This window comes from Chionomys nivalis, chromosome 3, assembly GCF_950005125.1.
Source record: "Chionomys nivalis chromosome 3, mChiNiv1.1, whole genome shotgun sequence".
In the NCBI taxonomy this organism is placed as follows: domain Eukaryota; kingdom Metazoa; phylum Chordata; class Mammalia; order Rodentia; family Cricetidae; genus Chionomys; species Chionomys nivalis.
This window is the reverse complement of record NC_080088.1, coordinates 118,613,829-118,622,958: the sequence shown is the minus strand read 5'-3', so window position 1 is coordinate 118,622,958 and position 9,130 is coordinate 118,613,829.

Here is a 9,130-nt window from a genome sequence, read left to right as displayed (position 1 = left end):
CCTCAAAGCCTTTAGGATAATGGTTTGAACGGTTGACAGAACTCACCATGCATGAGGATGTCTTTTACGAGCAAGGTAAACAGCCAGGAAGTGCAAAGTGGGTTGGGCTGCAGGAGCTTCCCTCTCTTGGCTGAGAATCCTGAGAATGTGTCTGGTGGCAGGAGTCAGAACTCAGTCCCTGCAGAGCAGCCCGGTGGGCGGAGTCGGAACGGTGGGAGGAGTCGGAACTCAGTCCGTGCCGGTCCGAACTTCAGCTGCCACTTGGCAGAAGAAAGGACATGTATCGGGGTCTTTGATGGCAGGACCCAGGAGGCCCAAGGACCTCTTGTGGCCATGCTGCCTGGTGGCCTTGTGGCAGCTCACACAGTTTCACCCATTGTCCTGAGGCCAGGGCCTCCACTTGTGAAAGGAGTTCCCACAGGTTTCTTTCTTCTTGGAAGCTTGCTGGTGGCTTTGAAGATGACCCAAAACACAAACACATTGCCATCTGCCTATCATTGGGAGACCTGCTGGGGAGGGACCTCTGACGTCTCCAGGGAACTTGAGTTCTCTCCCAAGCACCTACCACTCTCTCGGTCAGCTGAGAGTCCTTCTATTCTCCAAGGAGTGCTAGTGAGGGTCCCATGAGAGATGGAAGGGATGGTGGTGGGTACAAGGAGTTTCCAGGAACAAGAGAAGGTGGCCAGTTGGTCACTGGGAAGTTGAGGGATACATATGGGAGAGGGCTCAGTTGTTAAGACAACCGGAACCATTGCATCCTCAGGAGAACAACGAGGGTCTTCCAGGTCAACCCTGGAGAGCTACCACTTACAGGGGAAGCTGTAGTCTGGGACCTGCTGCTTGCACTTGAAGCTCCTGGCTGTGGCCATGCCAAGACACACACTCCTGTGGGAAATTCTGTTGTCTACACAGCCCCTCCCAGTATTGGGTGATAGCCCCAGTAGAGAGGACAGCCTGCCTTAGAGCTCTCCACACCCCCACACCCACTTTCTCTGCAAGCTACTAGGTTCTGAAAGCCACGCCATGTTTCTTGATGTCCTCTGACCTCTGCCTCCGTTTCCCCATACTGTTCCTTTCTTGGTTCAGGTTGTCAACACTAAAATAACAGAATTAATGTTTAGCAAAAACTTCTTGGCTATGAAAATCACATTCAACCCTCTCACCAGCCCTGTAAGTTCTCACCTGCTTTGCAGAAAAAGAAACAGAGCTTCAGAGAAGCCAGGTACCTGTCTGGCATCACTGGCTCATTAGGCTGGGAAGCCCAGGGCTGGAGAGATGGCTCAGAGGTTAAGAGCACTGACTGCTCTTCCAGAGGTCCTGAGTTCAATTCCCAGCAACTACATGGTGGTTCACAACCATCTGTAATGGGGTCTGGTGCCCTCTTCTGGCCTGCATGCTTACACACAGACAGAATACTGTATACATAATAAATAAATATATATTAAAAATAAAAAAAAAGATGGGAAGCCCAGCCACCCCGCGCCTTTAATCCAGCACTCAGGAGACAAAGGAACTCTGATTTTTGAGGTCTACAGGGCGAGTTCAAGGACAGTCTTGAAAAACAAACAACAATGAAGGAGGAGGTGGGAAAGGAGGGAGGGAGGGAGGGAGGGAGGGAGGGAGGGAGGGAGGAAAGAAGGAAGAAGGTAGATAAATGGGTAGCTGATTTCTGACTGCACATCTGTCCATTCCAGATTCTTGCGGGTTTTCCCAGTGAGGGAAAGAAAGGGATTCTCCGAGCCACCGCCACCCACATACAGAAGAAGAAACATGGTCACTCAGCAGATCTTTAATGTAAACATGGGTATATGTGAGGAAAAACATGCGGTGGCCAGAGGTCAAGCCTGAGTGTTCTTCAGCATCCACCCACCTTGTCTGGGTTCTTCAGTTAGAATTCTAGTCGGCAAAGTGTCAGATAAATACACGCTAGCATCCAACACTGACAACTGGAACCTCCCAGTTAGCTGAGGACAGGGGCAGATTTAGGATTCTCGGTTCCTTAGAATCTGAGGCTGCAGTGGCATTGGGGGCAGTAGGGATGGAGACAGCTCTCCATGCTGTGACCCTCACCAATCTGAGGAATTCCTTTCATCTTTTAGGAACCTCTCTCAGATAAAGCCGGATCCTTGGATTGGCAGCAGAAAATAATTTCTGGGAGAGGCAAACAGAGCAGGGCTGGAGATTGATAGGAGAAAACTATGAATATAGGTTTAAAGCGGAGTGATTATGAGGATTGGTGAGAGTCTCAAAGAAGTCTTGCAACTGTTGCAATATTTTGTTTACTCTCAAGTTACATAGCAAAGGGCTGCTAAGAAACACTTTCTCTCTCTCTCTCTCTCTCTCTCTCTCTCTCTCTCTCTCTGATTTATTTTGATTACTTTTAAGTGTCTGTGTCTGTGTGTTTGTGTGTTTCTGTGTGTGTGTGTGTATGAATGTGATTATCTATATGTATGGGTGCAGTACCCCAAGAAGCCAGAAGAGGGCAGAAGATCTCCCCGGAGATGGAGTTACAGTTTTGAACCATCTGATGTGAATGCTAGGAGCCCAACTTGAGTCTTCTGCAAAAGCATGAGGTTTCCTTAGCCATTGAACTACTTCTCCAGCCCCTTCTCCCTCTAAATAAGATTATGGGGTGTCTCTGGGGGTGCTTTGAACGGGACTGCAATCTTGAAAGGTAAAACTGGGAGCCATTGTGGTTCCTCACCAGATTTAGGTACATGGGGCTTCTGGTGAGATTCCTAGAAAACTAGATATACAGCTGGAAAGAAGAAAAGGCTTCAGCAGTGACCACCTCAGTGTGAGCCTGGAGTGGGTGTTTTACCCATCAGAACTGCATCCAGAAAATAGCTGACCAGGGCCCATGTGCAGACTCCAGTCCCTTTCAGCGGGAAGTCTCTCAATAACCAGAACATGCCTTTCTAAAGGTCCTAGGCAGGGAGTTAGGAGAGAGTCTTCCTGTGTAGGACCAGGAGAGGCCCAGCCCCAGCAGGACTAGACCCGTGGAGTCCTCACAGCCCCACAGTGTGCATATCCTGTCATTAGAGCTCCCTGACCCAGTTAGCATTTCTGTCAGATTCCTCTGGGAACAAATTCTGCAAGCAACTCAGCCTCCTGTGTACAGAGCATTGGTTCATCTTGGCTCAGTCTGGCCACCACCCTTGGTACAAATACAGGCATCTGCATAGACCAAAGGACTTTGCAGGGATGACTGTGGGGCTGGGTGTCAGCTCAGGAAATCCACCTCCTTCTTCTCCTTTGCTGGGACCAGAAACCTTCCAGTGAAAACATCAGGAAGCAAGTTTGGGCCTTTGCTGTTATGCTCCAGTTGACCCCAAAGTTGCAACCGCTCCAGTACCACAGGCAATGCCTCCCTCCCCAGCCAGGCAGGCAACTTGAGGTGGTTTTGAGCTTGCCCCAGAAGACCCTGGAAAGAAGCGTGCAGTTATGTGTGGATCCACACCTCTGCTTCCCCATGCCAGTACATGGCTGCTGCGCTAGCTCTCTGTTTTAGTTTCAGCCCCTTTACCCCTGACTCCTGAACCATCTCATCAGCCTCAGTTTTTGATAAGAAACCCAATTTTTATCAACTTACCTAAAATGTCTATGCCCCCAAAAGACTTTAAATGCCTGGTCTAGGGAGTTGATAATTCCCAAGATCTTATCTTTTGAAGACCAGATGACGTGTGTATGTCCACGTTCACCAGGTTTGTCTGCAGAGGGATGGATAACACAGATAACAAAATGTGGTAGACACAGGATGTTATAGTTTTTAGCTGTAACAGTGAACAAAGTTATGTTGCTTGTGGAAAATGGATGCGCCCAGAGATAATCACATTAAGTGACTTAAACCAAACTCAGAAAGAAAAATGTCACATTTCCATCTGCAAATCCTAGATTTTATACAGCTAGGTAAAATCCTGTATGTGAGCATGACAGGCAGGTCAAATAAACCCATCTAGGGAACCAAAGGCGTCTAAGGAGGGAGGACATAGGAAGAGGGGAACATACCTAACGTGGACTGTATTCTCTCACAAAACCCTCGTTGTGAATCCCAGTACTAATCAGCGTTAATACAACTAACACATACCAATTAAAATATTATAATTAAAAAGTTAACATTTACTTACAGAAAGAAAAAAACATAAAAATTAAAAGCAGGCGCCAGGTGTTGGTGGCACACACCTTTAATCCCAGCACTTGGGAGGCAGAGGCAGGCGGATCTCTGGGAGTCCGAGGCCAGCCTGGTCTACAAGAGCTAGTTCCGGGACGGGCACCAAAGCTACAGAGAAACCCTGTCTCGAAAAACCAAAAAAAAAAAAAAAAGCCCTGAACTGTAACAATGGGCAGAGCCATCACTGTGCTCAGACAGACCCATACATTGTAACAAATTCCAATCCTGGGGAACCCCTCGCCTAGTGGTAAAAAGTGTTCATCCTCATCCTGGGGAGACAAAGGTAGGTGGATGTCTGTGAGTTCGAGGCCAGCCTGCTTTACACAGTTTCAGGACAGCCAGAGTTAAATAGTGAGACCCTGTCTCAAAAGCAAAACCAAACCAAGTAAGAGCACTCAGACTGGGGGAAATGAGTTACTGCCTCAAGCAGAAGTGTGGGGTGAGGGAGGGTGAGCGAGGTGGTCCCCAGAACCCTTGGTGGAGGGGGAGAACTGACTTCACAGAGTCGTCCTCTGATCTCACGTGTGTGCCATCGCATGTGTGGGTGTGTGTGTGTGTGAATGCACAACCACACCCCCAAATCCCCCCTCACTGGTGTGGCATTTTTAAAGACTTTTAGAAAACATTATGGATGAATCCTACAAGCCAAAATTTGAGTCAGAGGAGGCAGCCATAGACAGCAGGGTTTGCTTGCTTACAATGTCCACCACCACGCCTTTTACACCCGACAGTGGGGTCGGATTTGAGTAAGGGTTGACCTCACTCCTTTCTTGAATGTTAAACTCCTTAAATTATGTGTTAGGCTGGGCGGTGATGGCGCACACCTTTAATTCCAGCACTCGAGAGGCAGAGGCAGGCAGATCTCTGTGAGTTCGAGGCCAGCCTGGTCTACAGAGAGAGTTTCAGGATACCCAGGGTTACACAGAGAGACCCCTCCCAAATAATCTGCCTCCCCAAACCCACAAACTGTGTGGCTAGCCGGGATCTTAGAATAGTCCCCACAAGTTTTGGGGAGGGGGGCTGACTCCTCTGTACAGCTGAAGCAGGCTCGTAGTGGGGCGCACACAGAACAAAATTAGATGGGACCTAATGAGGCTGGGGACAGTGCAGGCAGAGGGGTAGAGCAACCCTGGAGCTTGGAAAATCATTATTTCCCAGCCTGTGTTATTGTCCCTCGGAGCACATAAAGATTGAAACTTAATTCCAACCATTCCAAGAAGGGTATTTAAGGGTCTGACTTTAATGTTATTGTTCTCTTCCTTTTAAAACTCATTAAAAAAAAAAAACAAAAACAAAAACAAAACTCTTACAATCCCCCGTCGACCTCCAAACCCTTTTTTAAAAAAATGAAAAACTCAATACGAAGATCCAAGCAACATTCTCAATCACAGTTTGCCCAAGGAGGTCACCCTCCAGGCCTTTGAAGTCTACATTTTTTTCAAACATCCCAAATAGCTGTGTACAGTTCCCTCTGGTTTGCCTCTCGTTAAATTCCTCAGATGCGCGAGCCAGAGGAAGCCTCATACGGGACCAAATTATCTGTGTTCCACATGTCTGAGTTTTTTAATAATAAAAATACAATGAAACAAACCCCAAGGCCAGTCTTCCTGGACCAGCTTTTATGGCCTGGTTGAAGCATATGTCTTGGCCAAGCTTTGAGGGAGCGAGACCCACAGCCAGGGTTTTGCTCAGCTCCAGCCACTCCACCGACACCAGGCTGCTCCACAATCCTCCTCAGGTGTAGTTGGAATGGTGGGAAAGCCCGCAAAAGCGTGGGTTCAGCTTATGCTTCTGTCTCAACTTGCCCAAGTGTCTCAGACCTTTCATCAATTAAGCCAATGAATATATGGCCTCTTGATTTGCTCATTGTCGTTTGTGTCTTTACAGAGGCCAGAGGAGGACATTAAGTGTCCCATGCTAGCACCTCTGTCTTCTTCCCTTGAGACAGGGTCTCTCACTGATTCTGGAGCTAGGCTCATGGCCAGCAAGTCAACTAAGAATTAATAAACAAAAATTTAGTATTTTTAAACTTTACTCTTATTTATGCATTCGTGTGTGTATCTATGTGTGGGTACGCACACTTGAGTGCAGTGCCCAAAAAGGCCAGCAGAGGGCGTCATATTCCCCTGGAACTGAAGCTATAGGCAGTTGGGAGGTGCCCAGTGTGTGTGTACCTGGAACCAAACTGTGGTCTATGGCAAGAGCAACACACACTCTTAACCACCGAATCATCTCTCCAGTCCTGGTAAATAGTTGTAGATTTACTTATGATCTGGAACATTTGTCTGATGATGCAAAGATTGGTGGCTTTCTTTTATGTTGCATTTGTTTAACCCTGTGAAGCTGTGTTACTTGGCCTGCCTAAAACTCTTGATTGCTCTAATAAAGAGCTGAATGGCCAATAACAAGGAAGGGATAGGTGGGGCTGACAGGCAGAGATAATAAAAAGGAGGAGAAATCTGGGGAGAAAAGATCAAGGAGCAGGATAAGGAGGAGGACTCCAGGGGCCAGCCACCCAGCTACACAGCAACCCACAGAGTAAGAAGTAAGAAAAAATATACAAAAATAGGGAAAGGTTAAAGCCCAGAGGTGTGGGCCCATATTTTGGTTTGGCACAGTAGCCATTAGTCTGGTCTGAGCTAGACACATAGCTCTGTAGACAAGCTGTTGCCTCCTTAACAAAAGTCAGGATGTGTTGTTTTTAGTTTTTTTTGTTAGAATGTGGATTACCTGAGGAGAGATGTTGGCTAAAGTTGATGACTTAAGAGTTTTAGAGGTTTGGTGTTTTTTTTTTTTTTTTTTTTTGTAACTAAGAGGATGTCTTATAGAGATGTTAATTTATGGCCTACTGGACTGTTAGATGTAGACGTGACCTAAGCCCAGACACCTGGTTGTCTTGGAGATAGCCTAAGGTGTTTTTTCCCACTAAATGTAGATATAAGATGTTTTAAAAATAAAGAGTGATTTTGGCCTTTTTTAAGATGACCTTGTAAGCTGTGTCAGTTTTATTTTTTGTGACTCCGTTTTAGCCGGTTTAGGGAATCTATGTTGGACCCACATGGGCTCCGACATAATGGCGCCCAACGTGGGGCTGACGACTGAACCCCAAGAAAAAGACATCGTGGTGCTGACTACTGAACCCGAGACGAACCCCGGAGCAAGAAGTACGAAAAGGAACGTGGTGCTGACCGCCAAACTCCATGACCCCGGAGAAGGGACAACACGAGAGAGACGGTAAATGCTGATCGCTGGATCCCAGAGGGAAAGCGGACTAACGACGGAGGAGAACGCGAGGCTGATTGGCGCTCCCCAAAAAGCAACGAAGAGGTGACCAACCCGCGAGAAAAAAATCGGTGGATGTGTGAGTAAAGTGCGCTTAGACAAAACGGGATTGTAATATCGGGAGTAAAGCTGGTAAATATAAAAATATGGGACAAGGAAAAAGCAATCAAATGGCCATACAGTTAATTAAAAGAGGTCGACAGTCAATGACGGGTTTAAAGCTTCTCTCCCCAGATGCCTAAGACAGGAGCTTACATAATTAATGCCTGTTCCAATGACGAAAAAAATTGGGTAAATAAAGAGGACTTTGCCCAAACCAGGTGCGGCGTGTCTGTCCTGTTGCAGACGCACAGGAATTATTAAAATTAATAAGAGAGAGTGGATTGTGGGCCCATATTTCGGTTTGGCACAGTAGCCATTAGCCTGGTCTGAGCTAGGCACATAGCTCTGCAGACAAGCTGTCGCCTCCTTAACAAAAGTCAGGATGTGCTGCTCCTAGTTTCTTTTGTTAGAATGTGGATTACCTGAGGAGAGATGTTGGCTAAAGCTGATGACTCAAGAGTTTCAGAGGTTCGGTGCTTCCTTCCTTTTGTAACTAAGAGGATGTCTTATAGAGATGCTAATTCATGGCCTACTGGACTGCTAGATGCAGACGTGACCTAAGCCCAGACACCTGGTTGCCTTGGAGACAGCCTAAGGTGTTTTCCCCCACTAAATGTAGATATAAGATGTTCCAAAAATAAAGAGTGATTCTGGCCTTTTCCAAGATGACCTTGTAAGCTGTGTCAGTTTTATTCCTCGCGACTCCGTTTCAGCCGGTTTAGGGAATCTATGTTGGACCCACATGGGCTCCAACACAGAGGCAAAAGATAGATGGGATAATTTAAGAAAAGCTGGCCAGAAACAAGCCAAGCCAAGAATAAAACACAATAAACTTCTGTGAGTGTGGTTTATTTGGGAAGTAGGGCTCCCAAAAGGCCAGAGACCAAAGAGTAAAGAGAAAAAAAACCTATGGATAGTTTATTTTTAAAAAAAAAAATAAAGTTTTTTTTAAAATTAGCACTCACGGAATTAGATACTGTTACAACATTTTTAAACAAAGCCCTTCTCCATAGATTCTCTCCTCCCCTCCCCCTGGCCCCACTGCTGTCCCTGACACCCCTTGTAACCTCTGCACCAGGCTCTCCCCCTTTTTACCTCTTCCATTATCTTCTCCCCCTCCTTCCTCAGCTCTTCTCTTGACCTCTTTTAGCCTCCTTTCTACCTTTTAGCTATCGCCCACATATATGTTAGGCATATATATAACACATAAGCATATACATGTGTATATATGTATACACTATATATACATGTATACATTACAGACTAGAATCCACATTTAAGAGAGAACATTTGGTTTCTGTTTTTCTGAGTTTGGGTCACTTTGCTTTTCATATTATACTTTCCAGATCCATCCATCTTCCTGTAAATTTTGGGATTTCATTTTTCTTTATAGATGAATAAAATTCCCTTGTGTATATGTACCACATTTTCATTTTCCGTTTGTCTGCGGATGACCATGTAGACTGATTCCATTTCCTGGCTGTTGTGAACAGAGCAACAATGAGCAAGGATGTGCAGGTACCTCTCTGGAGATCTAGTGACCTTTGGGTGTATGCCTAGGAGTGGCGATGTGAT